The following is a 13,832-nucleotide window of genomic DNA, read 5'->3' as shown; positions in this document are numbered from 1 at the left end:
TTTAATTCAGAATCGGCGCATGGGGTGAAGCCATAGAGGAACCATTTCTGGTTCCACAAACAACCTTTTATTATATGTAAGATATTTTTTATTCTAATTCTTAGTTAATTGATGATGAGTGATGATATAAATGCAAAAATAACCCAAACCGTCCAACGTATATACTGTTCAATTGTAACTGCAGATATAAAAGGGCAGATAAAGAAAACCACAATGCAGATCTCTAAAAGTGCAACAAAAAAAACCTTATTCCTTGTTTTCTTTTGGAACCAGAAATGGTTCTTCTAAGGCATCGCTCTGAATAACCATTTGCATGCACCCTGATTGGTAGTATAGGGTCCACGTATCGCAGGTATCACAGAAAAAAAACATATATATATTAGATATGTTTGCTTGTTATTCAGCAAAATGAGTTAAGCGGCACGGTGGCCCCAGTGGTTAGCGCTGTCGCCTCACAGCAAAAAGGTGCTGGATTCGAACCCCGGGTCTATCCAACCTTGGGGGTCATCCCAGGTCGTCCTCTGTGTGGAGTTTGCATGTTTTCCCCATGTCTATGGTGGGTTTTCTCCCGGTGCTCCAGTTTCCCCCACCATCAAAAAGACATGCATGTTAGGGTCAGTACTCTTGTCTGTGCCCCTGACCGAGGCATGGCAAGACCAACTGGAGTTGGTCCCCGGGCGCTGCACGGCGGCTGCCCACTGCTCCTAGCTACACAGCTAGGATGGATTAAATGCAGTGAGGAATTTCCCCACGGGGATTAATAAAGTCTATCAAAATATTTTTTTTTTAAATCCCAATTCATACTCCGTAGTATGTAATGACGACTAGCTCACGTGTCATTGGATTTATAAATTTTATCACACTAGCTCTGTTTTTGTTCACTAGTCTTACCACCTCATACATACGTTAGTATAGAATTGCCATTGCCGTTGTAAGCCTGTCATACTAACACTCATGCACATAGTTCATTAGTATTAGTAGTACTTTCATTAACATTATATACATCCAAATCTACATTTCTAACATACGGGGCTCACCAAACAAGCAAATCGTGGGTCGTATTAAACCCGCGATACAGTGGGCGAGTCACTGGAAAACTGGGCAGATGGAAAGAGAATCCGATTTTGGATTGTGACTGGTAATTGCAAATACTTTGATGAGGTTCAGTAATTGGTAAATCTTTCTCCACTGTTTATGTCATTTGTGTGGCTAAGATCTATCAGAGATGCCTCTCTCTCTACTTTCCATTACATTTGTACTGAACCAAGAGCAGCCGAGGTGCCGACATCGATGAAGTAACTACCAACAGAGCACTGTTAAAATAAGTAGGTGTAATTTGTTTCTTCGCCAGTGTCTCATATGTGGTATCAAACACAAGGTGAAGGTGTGTTGATCTACATAACTTTTGCATTGACAGCAGTGTGTTGTATTTACAATCTGTTGATGATGGATGCACGAGGAATAATTTGGAGCTTGAAACAGATCCCTGGAGTCACAACGAGGGATGTAACCTTAAGCTCTGGAAACCCGCTGTCGCACAGTCGTGGTTGAGATGTCTGTTTGTTTTAACCTGTTTGGAGTGCCGGGTGAGCAGGGCTTAGGAGTGTGTCGCAGCAGTTTTGGTAGCATCATTTCAGCCGTGATCACTGAGAAGAATCATAAAATAGCTGTCAAACGCCCCCCTGTGGTAGTCCAAATTTTATGGCCATGATTTCATTGTACTTTGTGTCAAACCCCACTCCCCTGGTTCTGTAGGAGGTTAAAAACACGCCATAAGAAGTATGCACAGATGCAGTTTGTCACCAGTTTGTTTGGGAGCGGATGTTTTTACCTGTAGGGCAGGTGTGACACTGCTGCTTAGTCCCTTGTGCTGGTTTGTGCAAATATCTGGGGCAGTTGAGCGTCAAACGACAGGGAAGACTAGACAGGAGGGAAGAGTGAGTGGTGGCTCTCATATTTCATGTCTTAAACACTAGAACGACCGGGATTTCACTCCTACCTAAAATGACCATGGGCGGTCAAAATGACGGCCGGTTTATAAACTCTATATTCTGTCAAGATAAAACCCCAACCGAGATATTATTGAGATATTAATGCATTGCATATGTTAGTATGTCTGTTAAGAAACGACTGACACCAAAATTAAAATTTTAACAACTTTAATACTATTTTTTTCAAACAATTTAAAATGGCCATTGTCCAGCATCTGTAAATACTGCAACGTAGTCATGGTGCGTCTGAAACGGCGTCTGTAACCAGACATATTGGCAATAATGAAAAATCAAATTTAGACTATTTCACTGCACGGGAGAACGCTAGTGTGTTTCTAGGACAGAGAAATGAACTTCACGAAGGAAATGATGCGACCAAAACACGTCATAAATAGTGACATGATGCGCACGATCACGCACAAATTACGAGCCGTCTTTTTGACCGCTCATGGTGGTTTTAGGTAAATCTTATCCTAACTTTTTTTTTGTGTGCAATTGATGTAAAACTCGTTTTAATGCAATTTCAGGAGCGTTCAGAGAGCGGCAGGTCTGTAGCTTTTTCACCATGTTATTAAACTTTGACAAGCCAAAACCGTCAAAACGGCAGCCTTGGTCGTTCTAGTGTTACACAGAGCAGCTCTGAAGTACAGAGGCTGCTGGCTGGAAGGACTGTGGGTCTCTTGAGGGTCCCCATTTTGCCCCCCCACACACACACACCCTCGGCTTGTGCTGAGGGGATTCATAGCCTATCAACCCAGTGATTTATGACCACACCTAAAGCCAATAGAACAAGTGGGCACCTGTGTGTGAGAGAATACAGGGAGAGAAAGAAGAGAGAAACTCCATAACTGTGTTTTTATAAATGTGTTAGAGAGAGAGAGAGAGTGATGAGGGGGTCTGTGTGTGTGTGTGTGTGTGTGTGTGTGTGTGTGTGTGTGTGTGTGTGTGTGTGTGTGTGTGTGTGTGTGTGTGTGTGTGTGTGTGTGTGAGTCAAGAAAGGTAGAAAAGCAACAATTTAAGAGGAAAGGAAGAGTGACAAAGGGAAAGATCAGTTTTCAGGTGAAGGAATAACTGACAGAAAACCTGTAGTGAGTTTGGCTTTAAGAAAAACAGCAGCAGCAAGGTGTATGTCATTTGGACTCGTGTGTTGCATAGTGCATGCATAGGACCCTACATGTTGTGAACAAATGCTCTTTCAGTGAAGTGTGTTTGTGCGCGCGTGTGTATGTGTATCTTCTTCTCATATAGTGATAATTTAATGGCACCATCGGCTCATCTTTTGGAGATTTTGGAATAGACGTTATCCGTCCATCCATTATCCAAACTGCTTATCCTGCTCTCAGGGTCGCGGGGATGTGACCCTGTGATGGCCTGGCGACCTGTCCAGGGTGTCCCCCCCCGCCTGCCGCCCAATGACTGCTGGGATAGGCTCCAGCATCCCCGCGACCCTGAAAGCAGGAATAGGAGTTATAATTGATTTGTAACAAATCGAGGGCACAATACTATGTTCAAAACACATTTTCAGGGAACAGTTCAATGACTCAAACGTTTTGGGAGATTTCAACACTTCACTTCAACCCATCTATACCAAAAGTCTGTCGTCATCTTACCTTGCTGTGATTTGCAACCACTCCCCAGTCCTCTGTGAATAGTATGCATGGCCATTGAAACTCTAGTTAATGGTCACGGTAATTTGCATATGATCATTGGTTTCGGTCGTCATGCCACTGTGTAGTTTATAAGGGTGGGGACACCTGCATTCAGCTGAGACTGAAGAGGTCACTGAGATGAGTGATGAAATGAGTCTCTCTCAATAAACGTTGTGTCCAGATGAACTGATTCAACTTTCTGTGAAAGATAAATGTATTTCCAGCACCATAAATCCCTGACAGTAGCTTTACTGCAAGATTTGTCCTTGGACGGAAAGGGTGAAGCAAGTCCTGTGGAGCTGATTGGTTATTTCTTGTCACATGACCTGCGGTGCACTTTGCTGCATTAGAAAAAGTTGGGGTTTTTCCATCTCGGTAAATCATGTGCGTGTGCGTGTGTGAGTGAATACGCAAAGGTATAATGTGTTGGCACACCAATATCTCTTACCTGGGCGTTCTTCCATTATAGCGTCGCCTCACTCCCTCCTTCAGTCCCAACTTTGGCTCTGCCAGCCCTCAGAAATGCAATCTCCCATAAAAACCCATCAAATAAAAAATTCATATTGATACACTCTGCCTCGGCTTTCCCCTTGCTTTCCCTTTTTCTCACCATCAGCGGTCCAAGATGATGAACGAGCACCTGTCAGATATTAAAAGTCTGGAACACAATAAAAGGCAGATTTTTCCCTCCTCTCTCCACTGGACTCCCCCACCCCCATACGCCAGTCAACCTCTTTCCACGCCAGCAGAATTCAAACTGCGAGAGGTGTGTGTCAAATACATTCAGCATTACCATTTCTGGTTGTTTTGCTGAAGCTCTCATCCAAAGGGACATTCATTGGGTACGGTACGTCTGTGGAGAAGACAGAATGATCCATGTCAGGGAGAGATGGGAGAAATATCCCGAGTGCGATCATTGTTTATAGAAATACTAAATACCCTTCACTGCTTTAAACATATATATATACTTTGATGGTTTTATTACGGTCAAATGTTAATGATAAGACTACAAAAAGCCAGCTTCGAACCTTTTTTGGCTTTGGTGACCATGATTACAGAGGGATGAAACAGTCGATTTGAAGATATTTGAAGACATTTAAACTTTATTCAGCATTAAAAACGTTAGAACAAAATTTTGCAACACGAACATGAATATCCGACACACTTTCTATTGCAGTGCAATCACGTCCGTTGTTATCTCGTGCGCCACACAGTCGCTATTGCCTTATCTCGCTAAAGTTTTGCATGGCACTTTTCTTATGCACTTTAACTTTTACCTCAGTTATTTTAACTTTAGCAAAATAAGCAATTTAAATTCAAAAACATCAATATCACATCGACAAGCCAGGACGAGGGATAACCACAGTTTCTGCATACAAGTTAATGCAAGCACAGCAAGTCACACCAGACTTTCCAGCAGATAAACAGTAACATAACTCCGCATATATTGTTACACAAACAGACATAGAGAAATGGATTAGTAATAAAATCAACAATCTGAAATGCCAGCCAACATGAACAAGGGGTAAATGATAGGACTGGCGGGGCTCAAAATTATACCGCAGATCAGGAAATGCAGACTCAGCCTATACAGCATAGCATTTAAACAGTTACAGAGAAGACTTGAGGAAAATAAACGAGGGAAATGTACATCTATAAATGAGTGTGTGCGTGTATGCATGCGTGTGCACCAGGTTGGTGGTGGTGGTGGTGGTGGTGGGGGGTTGTATAACGTGAGTCTGCTGTCCTTAGGCTAGCAATGCCAGGCATGCCAGTCCTTATTGTTTGCCTTGAAAAGACTTCCTTCTCTGAAAACAATTAACTTTTCCTTATCGATCTATTAACCAACCAGTCTATTGATCCACTTACCTATAGATCTGTGTCTCTGCTCTAATGTTAATTGCCTGAATGTGGTATTTAATCGCTTCTACATACTGGGCAGAAGGCATCTTTAAATATAAGGCTATGCTTGCGATCATCCATCCTTCCGTCCATTATCCTAACCGCTTATCCTGCTTTCAGGGTCGCCGGGATGCTGGACAATGACTGCTGGGATAGGCTCCAGCATCCCCACAGCCCTGCTGCATACGCTGTAATAATCCTGACATGATATATGTTAGGGTTAAGCCTTCTTTGTAAGTGTTATCTCACAAAAGAAGAATGTTGATATTTGAATGGCCTCTTTATAACGCCAGTGCTGGTGGAAGACTGTTAATGAATTCGTCAGATCTTCCAGGGTTGGGAATTTATATTAAACAAAAGGCGTCGACACATCTATTATAGTGCACCCAAGCGATACGGTGTCATCAGGCATATTTCAAGGAAAATAAAGCATTGCACACAATACAAACCACACTTCAACACAGGTACGTGAAATGAAAGTAGAGTGCAAGGATATTTGCCATCATTGGAGACATGCTTCTTCAGCATGCACTTTCATTAGGTTTATTTATTTCCCATGTAAACGTGACAAAAACGAGACTGGAATTACAGATTGTGCAAGTGAGATGAAAAGGAATAACTGGCTCATCAAACTGCATTTCCCCCGTGAGAAAGAAAGGCAAAAAGAAAAAGCCAGAATCTGTTAAGGTCAGCCTTTCTTGCGCTTCTCCAGGATCCTGTGTTATATACTGCAGAAATCCTTGGAGGTTACCGGTCACAACACATAGCCAGGCAGGATTTCCAACGATGCTCGCCGTGGTCATATTGCGTTGTTGTTTTGTAATCAGGTAAAGCAGTATTACAATGTCATCCACATTTCAAAAAGAGTAAAGTCATCACATGTTGACTGCAAAGCTGTGTGTGTCCTGACAGACAGCAACCCACCTACAGATATTTGTGTCCAGTAGCTCCAGACATCTCAGAACATGAGCGTTACAGAGTCAAGCCATGTTTTTGGCTTTAGCTCATTCACGTCGATGCCCCTCTATGTGTCTCGGTGTTCTGTCAAAATCATCACAACCACAACAATTCTTCAAAATCAGTATAGAGGGAACAACACTATGGGGGGGGGGGGGTATGCAGAAGGCAGTGCTAGTGCACTGATGCATGCTTCACTCATTTCTTTGTTCTTGTCTGTTGGTGACAGGCGATGGAGCTAAGCGGGGGCTCGGCTTTCAGAGCTACTCTGGCACATCCTGGCTGCTGTCACCACAGCAGCGCATCAGGCTGCTAGAGGTTTGAAGCATGGAGGCTTTTGTGCTTTTTTAATGTGGAGTTAATGTAGTCTGGGTGGCGAAGAGATTCCCCCCTCCGGGCCCAGGCGTGAGGTGGTGTCATTCACACACTCTGCAAAGACTCGCCAAGTAAGAAACTGGGAGAGTCGGCAGAATTCGTTCCAGTGACTGTTTGGAGCCATCCAGACAACTCTCCAGTGACAAGATGCTGGTGGCATCTTTCTGTGAAAATTTTGCGAGCTGAGTTTCATGAGAGTAGTTTCATATCTAAATTAGGCTCGGGATAGTACTCGCTGAAGGGTTTGTTTTGTGGCATAACAAAACCAATTATCGCTACATGTGAGGCAGGTTTAACTTTTTAATTCCAAAGTCATAGTTTAATCAGAATGCAGCTTCCATAGCATTTTACAAAAACAGCAGATAGTCTAGCAGGAGAAATAGGTCCCCATGTACTTGCATGGCATTTTTCTTAACCTGTTTTTTAAGGACCCTAATGTTGCCTATTTAAGAATTGTTCTTTTGCCAAGGTCAACTAATGGCCCATGGGGTCGTTTGGTGGCCATCTTGAATTGATGTCCACGCAAGTGGTGGAAAAATGCCGATTTTCATAACTCCTAAACCAGACAACAAATGAACCCACTTTTTCATACAATTTTGACACCAGGAATCAAATGGAAAGGTAAATTGTCTGGATCAGGAGTTATGAAAATCGGCATTTTTCGCCACTCGTGTCTATATCAATTCAAGATCGCCGCCAGACGAACCCCATGGGCCATTAGCTGACATTGGCAACATGAAAAATACTTAACTATTAGGGTCCTAAAAAACAGGCTACAAAAAAATGCCACATGAGAACTTGTCGCTCCTGCTAGACGAAGAGTTTCTTTGCAGTTACAGTTGACCTGACATACAGCAGTTTGATTGAAAGTTGACAGAGTAAAATTAAATGCTGGTGATAAGTCCCTTGAAAGTGACGAATCTGTCAGATTTTGAGAGAGTAAACCTTTGAAATAATGACACCACGGTAGTCACCGTCTTTAAAATCCACCTAACTTAAGTTTGATATGCTGTTTCTGTTTTCAATTTTTTTTGTACTTGAGTTTACAGTCAGGTCAATCAGAGGCCATTATCTTGTCAGGAGACCAGTTAGAAACCATAATTTTTTCTTTGGCCCAGTTGTCATTTCATTGGGACCAACTAAGAAATATATTGCCTTTTAGGTTTATTTGTGCTGCTGTTGCCTCCTGCATTAATGTGCATTACAATTTCCCAAAGTGGGTCTGAGAATCACAGGAAGTCCTTGTGGGGGTTCTGAGCCGATGAAGGCTTAATTATTTTATTACTGTAGTATTGACTGTAAGATAGTTATGTATAAAGTATCCACCAATAAAATTTTCAGATGGGGTTGCTCAAGGACAATTTTCACTAATGGGAGATCTGCAGGTTGTGTGTCTTTGGGTGTCCACTTGAAAAGATCATCACCGCATTACACCACCTGCTGTACAACATTTAGTTGTGCTGAATTCAATGTGACAAAATCACTATCCAAACTAAATGATCAGAATCAGAATGAGAATTTGTTATACTTGCCAAACAACTTTTCACATAGCAGGAATGTGATTTCATGCATTGCCCACAAATAATCTGGTGTCTCCACGTTAGTATGGCCGTGGAAAGTAGTTGCCATTCCCTTACCATGGAAATCAATAATAGCGATCGCTGCAAACAAATGCAAAATTTGAATCTTTGCAGAATAGAATTACTGTATCAAGGTATAGCTGTGAATGTTTTTATTTATTTTTACTGAGTACTACAAGCTGTCAACATTGACCATTAACTCTCAGACAGTATAGGCATGCTGTTTAGCAGTCAAAGACTTCTAAAACCTGAAAGTCAAACTGCTGTAAAATCTGACATCCATCTAACTTTCCAACATCGGCTATCAAAGTTTAATGTTGAACTCGGAAAGTCTAAATCAATGAAACAAGCTTCATCCATATACAGAGCCTTCAGAAAATATTCACCCCCTCCATGAACGTTTTCACAAATTGTTCATTTTATAGACAGCCTGATTAGTCAAACGGTAATGTTTGGGTTATGCCGTATTTTTTTCATTTTGTTACAGTGGACTTTATGGTGCTCCTAGGAAGGTTCAAAGCTTTACAGTTCTTTTTATAAACTCCAGCTTTTTGCCTTCAACCAACTTCATGTCAAAGTTACATGAGTACATGAACTGATGGTACATCAGCTCCTTGGTCTTCATGACAGCTGGGCTGCTCTGATGTACTGTTTCAGGTGCGAGACCTCACAAAATCGGTGATATGTATTGTGTTTTACTGCAGTCGTAAACAGGTGGGTTGTAAATAACCATTGATGGACCTCGTTAACATGTTTAAAGTGATCTCTGAAGAAAGTTACATCATTCCCGGTGTAGGTTGTGTAGTTGAGGGTAATATTTTGCAGGCAGATGCTAGGACTTCAACTCTCGATGGCAAGAGGAGTCTATGATCTGTCAAAATAATCTAGAAAGGGTTTCCGGACTTTGGTGGAACCCTGTACGGATCCCTTAACAATAATATTTTCCAACTTTGAGAATTGTATAATGTCTTTGTTCCACCTGGTAATTGATTGGAGGCGGTTGGCCTTTTCCAAGAGAGAAAAATCCAACAGCGTCACAAGGATGAAATAAAAACTAGGCTCCCATCGGCTTTAAAAGACAGAAGTGGTGTCAGAGATGAATCCAAAAAGTCTCCCCTTTTAGTCAGGTGGTGTTTAGGTTGTAAACATTTCAGGTTCACTAAAGGCAGTAATATTCTGGTCCAAAAAGGAGTCAGGAAAGGACAAGAATAACAGATATGAGTAGAGTTGGCAGGTCGGCTTTTACAGGGAGGGCATGAAGGATCTGCTCCCGGCTTTATTTTAGAGTTTCGAAAGTGCTGATAGTCTCCCTCATCAAGTTAACCACTTATTTAAACCCTCTTGTTCCGATGTCAACTTTAACATATGGTTACATACGGTCACATACGCCTCTTACATTAACAATCTGTTTATAGACAAATGCTTTGCAGCTATCGCTTAGCTATAATTTTCTCGACTTTCCCCAAACCTTTTTTTCTCCGATATTCGTGAAACAGATATGATGTACGTGATACTTTCCGTTCATCCCCAAGTTCACCTCCAAACATCATAATTGATCCTATTTGGACACTGATGACTAATGTGAGGGTCTCAGCCTATGAGGAGCCTAAAGGAGAACAGGGTCTCAGAACTTGTCTGTGAATGTTCTCATTCATCCAGGCCATGGTTATCCAAAGGAGTTGAATCAAGTGCAACTGGACTGGTATATATCCGTGAAGGGACTCAAAGAGCCATGGACAACTATAGCTCTGACAACGACTCCTAGAGAATAAATTCTGAGTCTCATCACCAGCCAGTCAGAGTAGCTTGGTCTAGTCAGAAAGGCACAAACTGAGGAAGCCTCTTGGATGAGAGGTGAAACGTCTTCAAGGTCTCAGAACTTGGCTCGACCTTCCCCGATATCGACTGTGAGGCAGTCTTCAACTTAATTCACAGATTTTCCTCCTGTGCTTGGCATGGCTTGCTGCAGAGTAAACTTGAACAAATTATTCAACACAGGTTTGAGCTAGTATGAAACATACCAGCATTGCCAAAATTTTGACTTGCAGTAGGTTTTGGCTCTGAACTCAAACATACATGCAAACACACGCACACATACACACAAACCCAAGCACGGCTCTGTCTGTCAAGGGCAGACCTGTCCGCCGCCTTCTGTTTTAGGGGAGATAATGATTCTCTTTTACTCAGAATAAGATTGCATTTTCTGTCTCTTTCTGCCCCCCCTCCCACCCACCCACCTACCTCCTTCCAGTCCATCAGCCACCGCCACTCCTCCCCCCTGCTCTGCGGCGGTGCGAAAGGATAGGAGACAAATCAAAACCACCTAATTTCCAACCCCACCCCGCCGTCCCTGTTGCCTCCCAGATTGAATTTGAGCTTTTTCATCTTCTTTCTCATCTTTTGCTCTCCTACCGCTCGCCCATCCATCCACCCAGAATTACCTCGGACAGCACCCTCTCACAGTCCGATGACGCCAGGTCATTTATGCATGTGGCGATGCGCCGATTCTCCAGACTCACTTTAAATCGCTCTGCTCCAGCCGCATGCATCTGGAAGGGGTCATTACAAAAACAAAAAAAATACTTTTCAAAGTTCATACACATAAGGATTTTTCAGGTCTCAAACTTGCTTACCCATAAGACTGTCAAGATCAGTTTTCTGTTGTTTGTTTGTTTTGCTTTCTGCTTTTCTTTTTTTTTTTTGCTTTTTATGAATAAAAAGTGCACGATCGTCACAGTCCATCGGAGTGATATCATGTGATTTGCAGTATTAGTAGCGCAGATTCTTGCGGATTCTTATTAAAACTTGTAGAGATAAACTGCAGTTGAAAGCACACAAGCCAGGCAATGCAGATCAAATAGTATTAGTCTTGCCAAGGGCGTGTACGTGGGTCAAATCCTGAGAAAAAGACCAAACACTCACAGTAATAACCAAGGTCCGATAGGTAAAAGCTTAGCTCCATTTCATGTCTAAACATTACAGCATGTTTTGGGTTAGCGTTAATCTGTGACGAAGTCAGGGACCACCAGTCTGGAGCTGTGCTAATTTTAGAGAGGTCGCATCGAATCTGTGACATGTCAGCTGTTGACAGACTGCATATGTGTAAAGAGTTCAGCAAAATGAACTGTTCTATGACTCTGTCACAATTAATTAGTATCGCTAATTACAAGGATGTGTAATTTTGATCCCTTTTTTACTGACACGCTAAAAGTTTTGTCGGACAAAAACGCTGCTTAATTTTAGAATTATATCTTCAAGAATTATGAAAAGAATTTGTTTTCGCATTGATGGACAGTTCTGTGAACACGCAAAGGAGTTCACCATTTTTAAGTCCGTTGTTCTCACTGGATAAGACACGTGCGTGTAATGCTCCGGGTTGGCCAAAAAGGAAAATATAATTTCACATAGCAAGGCTTTACGTTGTTTTGCTCACTAATGTAGGACATGCATGAACCAATAGTTTAATATCTAAGGCTCACGCACACACACACACACACACACACGTATTTTTAAGAATTATCTGTGCAGCATGCCCCACTGATTGTACCTGGTCTCATGGGTACCTGGAAATTCACGACCAGGATGCCTTGTGCAAAAATCACAGCCGACCGACACTTTGGTGTTGTTTGTGAGAATCGGCCACATGTGTTGGTTTCTCCGATTGGGGCAGATAAGACCTTATGTGTATGTATATATATATATATATATATATATATACTATATGTGTGTGTATGTAAAGGCACATTGGGTTTCAGTTATATTTCGGGCAGGGCTGTGTTTAACCCAGTCTTATAATCATTCAGAACAGATCAGGCCCATTTCTGGTTGACCTGAAAAGGCGTCTTTTTAAATTAAATGAAGGAGGTCAAATTTGATTAGTTTGGGGGGGGGGCAAAGTTTAAGATCAGATTATAACTTTCCAACACAACAATTTACCCCCAAACACAAAATACAAAAACATTATTTTTTATGTTTTGTAGCAGCCATAGACTGTGACCAAGTCAACTGATCATTGTAATAAAAGGCAACTTGACTATTTTGTGAAGAATGCCTGCAGGTGAGGCAGCATTCAGCCAGCACACCTGTAGTTCACTGGATGTGAATTGATTGGTTGCCATGGATACTAAGTGGCCACCACTATTAAATGCCTGCACAGTAGTTGATTCAGACTAGTCTTGCATTAAGATGTGGTTTGGTGGAAGACAGGAAAGAACAGGAGGTGCCTGGCTGAAGTTTGCCCCCTGTCACCGGTGGGGTAAAAAAATGACCTTCGTTTCACAATCTTTCTTTTTACCTCCCCACCCACACCCGTACTACCACCCCTCTACCTTTTCATTTTCAATAAGGGGGCGAATATGAATCTTTAATAGGGTGATAATTGTGCTAGCATATTTGCTGTCACCCACCGTTAGCCCAGATTAATTAGCCTATTTAGTTTCGCTTAAGAAAGTGTCTGGCTGAGGAATGGGTGCACTCATGAAAAGCGGATGGAGAGAGAAGTGGAATCAGCACAATCTGCTGCGTATCGTAACACCATCTTTCTCCCGCGTTCTCTGTCTCTTCTCTGTACCTCTTCCTCCATCTTCGTTTATTCTTTTTCTCCATTGTATTACTTCCTCAGTCGTCGGTTTCTGTCTTTACTGTGTGTTTTCAGAAATCCTCATATATTTTTTTTGTATTATTATTTTCCTCCCTTTTTCTCCCCAATTGTACCCATCCAATTACCCCACTCTTCTGAGCCATCCCAGTCGGTGCTCCACCCTCTCTGCCGGTCCAGGGAGGGCTGCAGACTACCACATGCCTCCTCCGATACATGGGTAGTCGTCAGCCGCTCCTTTTCACCTGACAGTGAGGAGTTTTGCCAGGGGGACGTAGTGCGTGGGAGGATCACGCTATTACCCCCCAGTTCCCCCCCCCCCCACAAACAGACACCCTGACCGACTAGAGGAGGTGCTAGTGCCAGAACACATACCCGCATCCGGCTTCCCACCCACAGTCTAATTGTGTCTGTAGGGACACCCGACCAAGCCGGAGGTGACACGGGGATTTGAACCGGCGATCCCCATGTTGGTTGGCAACGGAATAGATTGCCACGCCACCTGGACGCCCCCTATGAGTTTCCATCTTTAAAGAATTCCACACTATCACACATTAGTGCTTGGCCGTGGTATTTGATACCAAGTCGGTAGTGGCTGTGGACCACATGGCTGCAGGTATCCGTTATAAACCTCTTTCCCAGCCACATGCCTGACCTTACTGAATGTCCGAGTGAAGATAGCACCATTTTCAGACACCATCATCCGCAACAATTTGTTGCAAGCTCAACTGTTGAAATAACAAGATGTCTGTTACAACCTCCCCTTTTTTGTTTAATAATC

General features: G+C 42.6%; 1 protein-coding gene across 7 annotated transcripts in view; it reads left to right on the top strand.

Annotated features, from left to right (window-relative positions):
- The window catches only part of LOC130120586 (double-stranded RNA-specific editase 1-like), a 221,361-nt gene that overhangs the window by 175,822 nt on the left and 31,707 nt on the right, over nt 1-13,832 (top strand). Inside the window, exon 1 of one of the 7 annotated variants that reach the window (XM_056289210.1) lies at nt 1,291-1,325. The exons of the other annotated variants lie outside the window; for them this stretch is intronic. The gene's annotated coding sequence lies outside the window, so the exon portion shown is untranslated. Of the gene's footprint in view, nt 1-1,290; nt 1,326-13,832 lie in introns of those variants that run through there. 7 annotated transcript variants of the gene reach the window in all.

The sequence above is a fragment of the Lampris incognitus genome, chromosome 11 (genome assembly GCF_029633865.1).
Source record: "Lampris incognitus isolate fLamInc1 chromosome 11, fLamInc1.hap2, whole genome shotgun sequence".
Classification (NCBI taxonomy): domain Eukaryota; kingdom Metazoa; phylum Chordata; class Actinopteri; order Lampriformes; family Lampridae; genus Lampris; species Lampris incognitus.
Note: the sequence above shows the minus strand (reverse complement) of the source record. Positions and strands in the feature narration are given on the sequence as shown.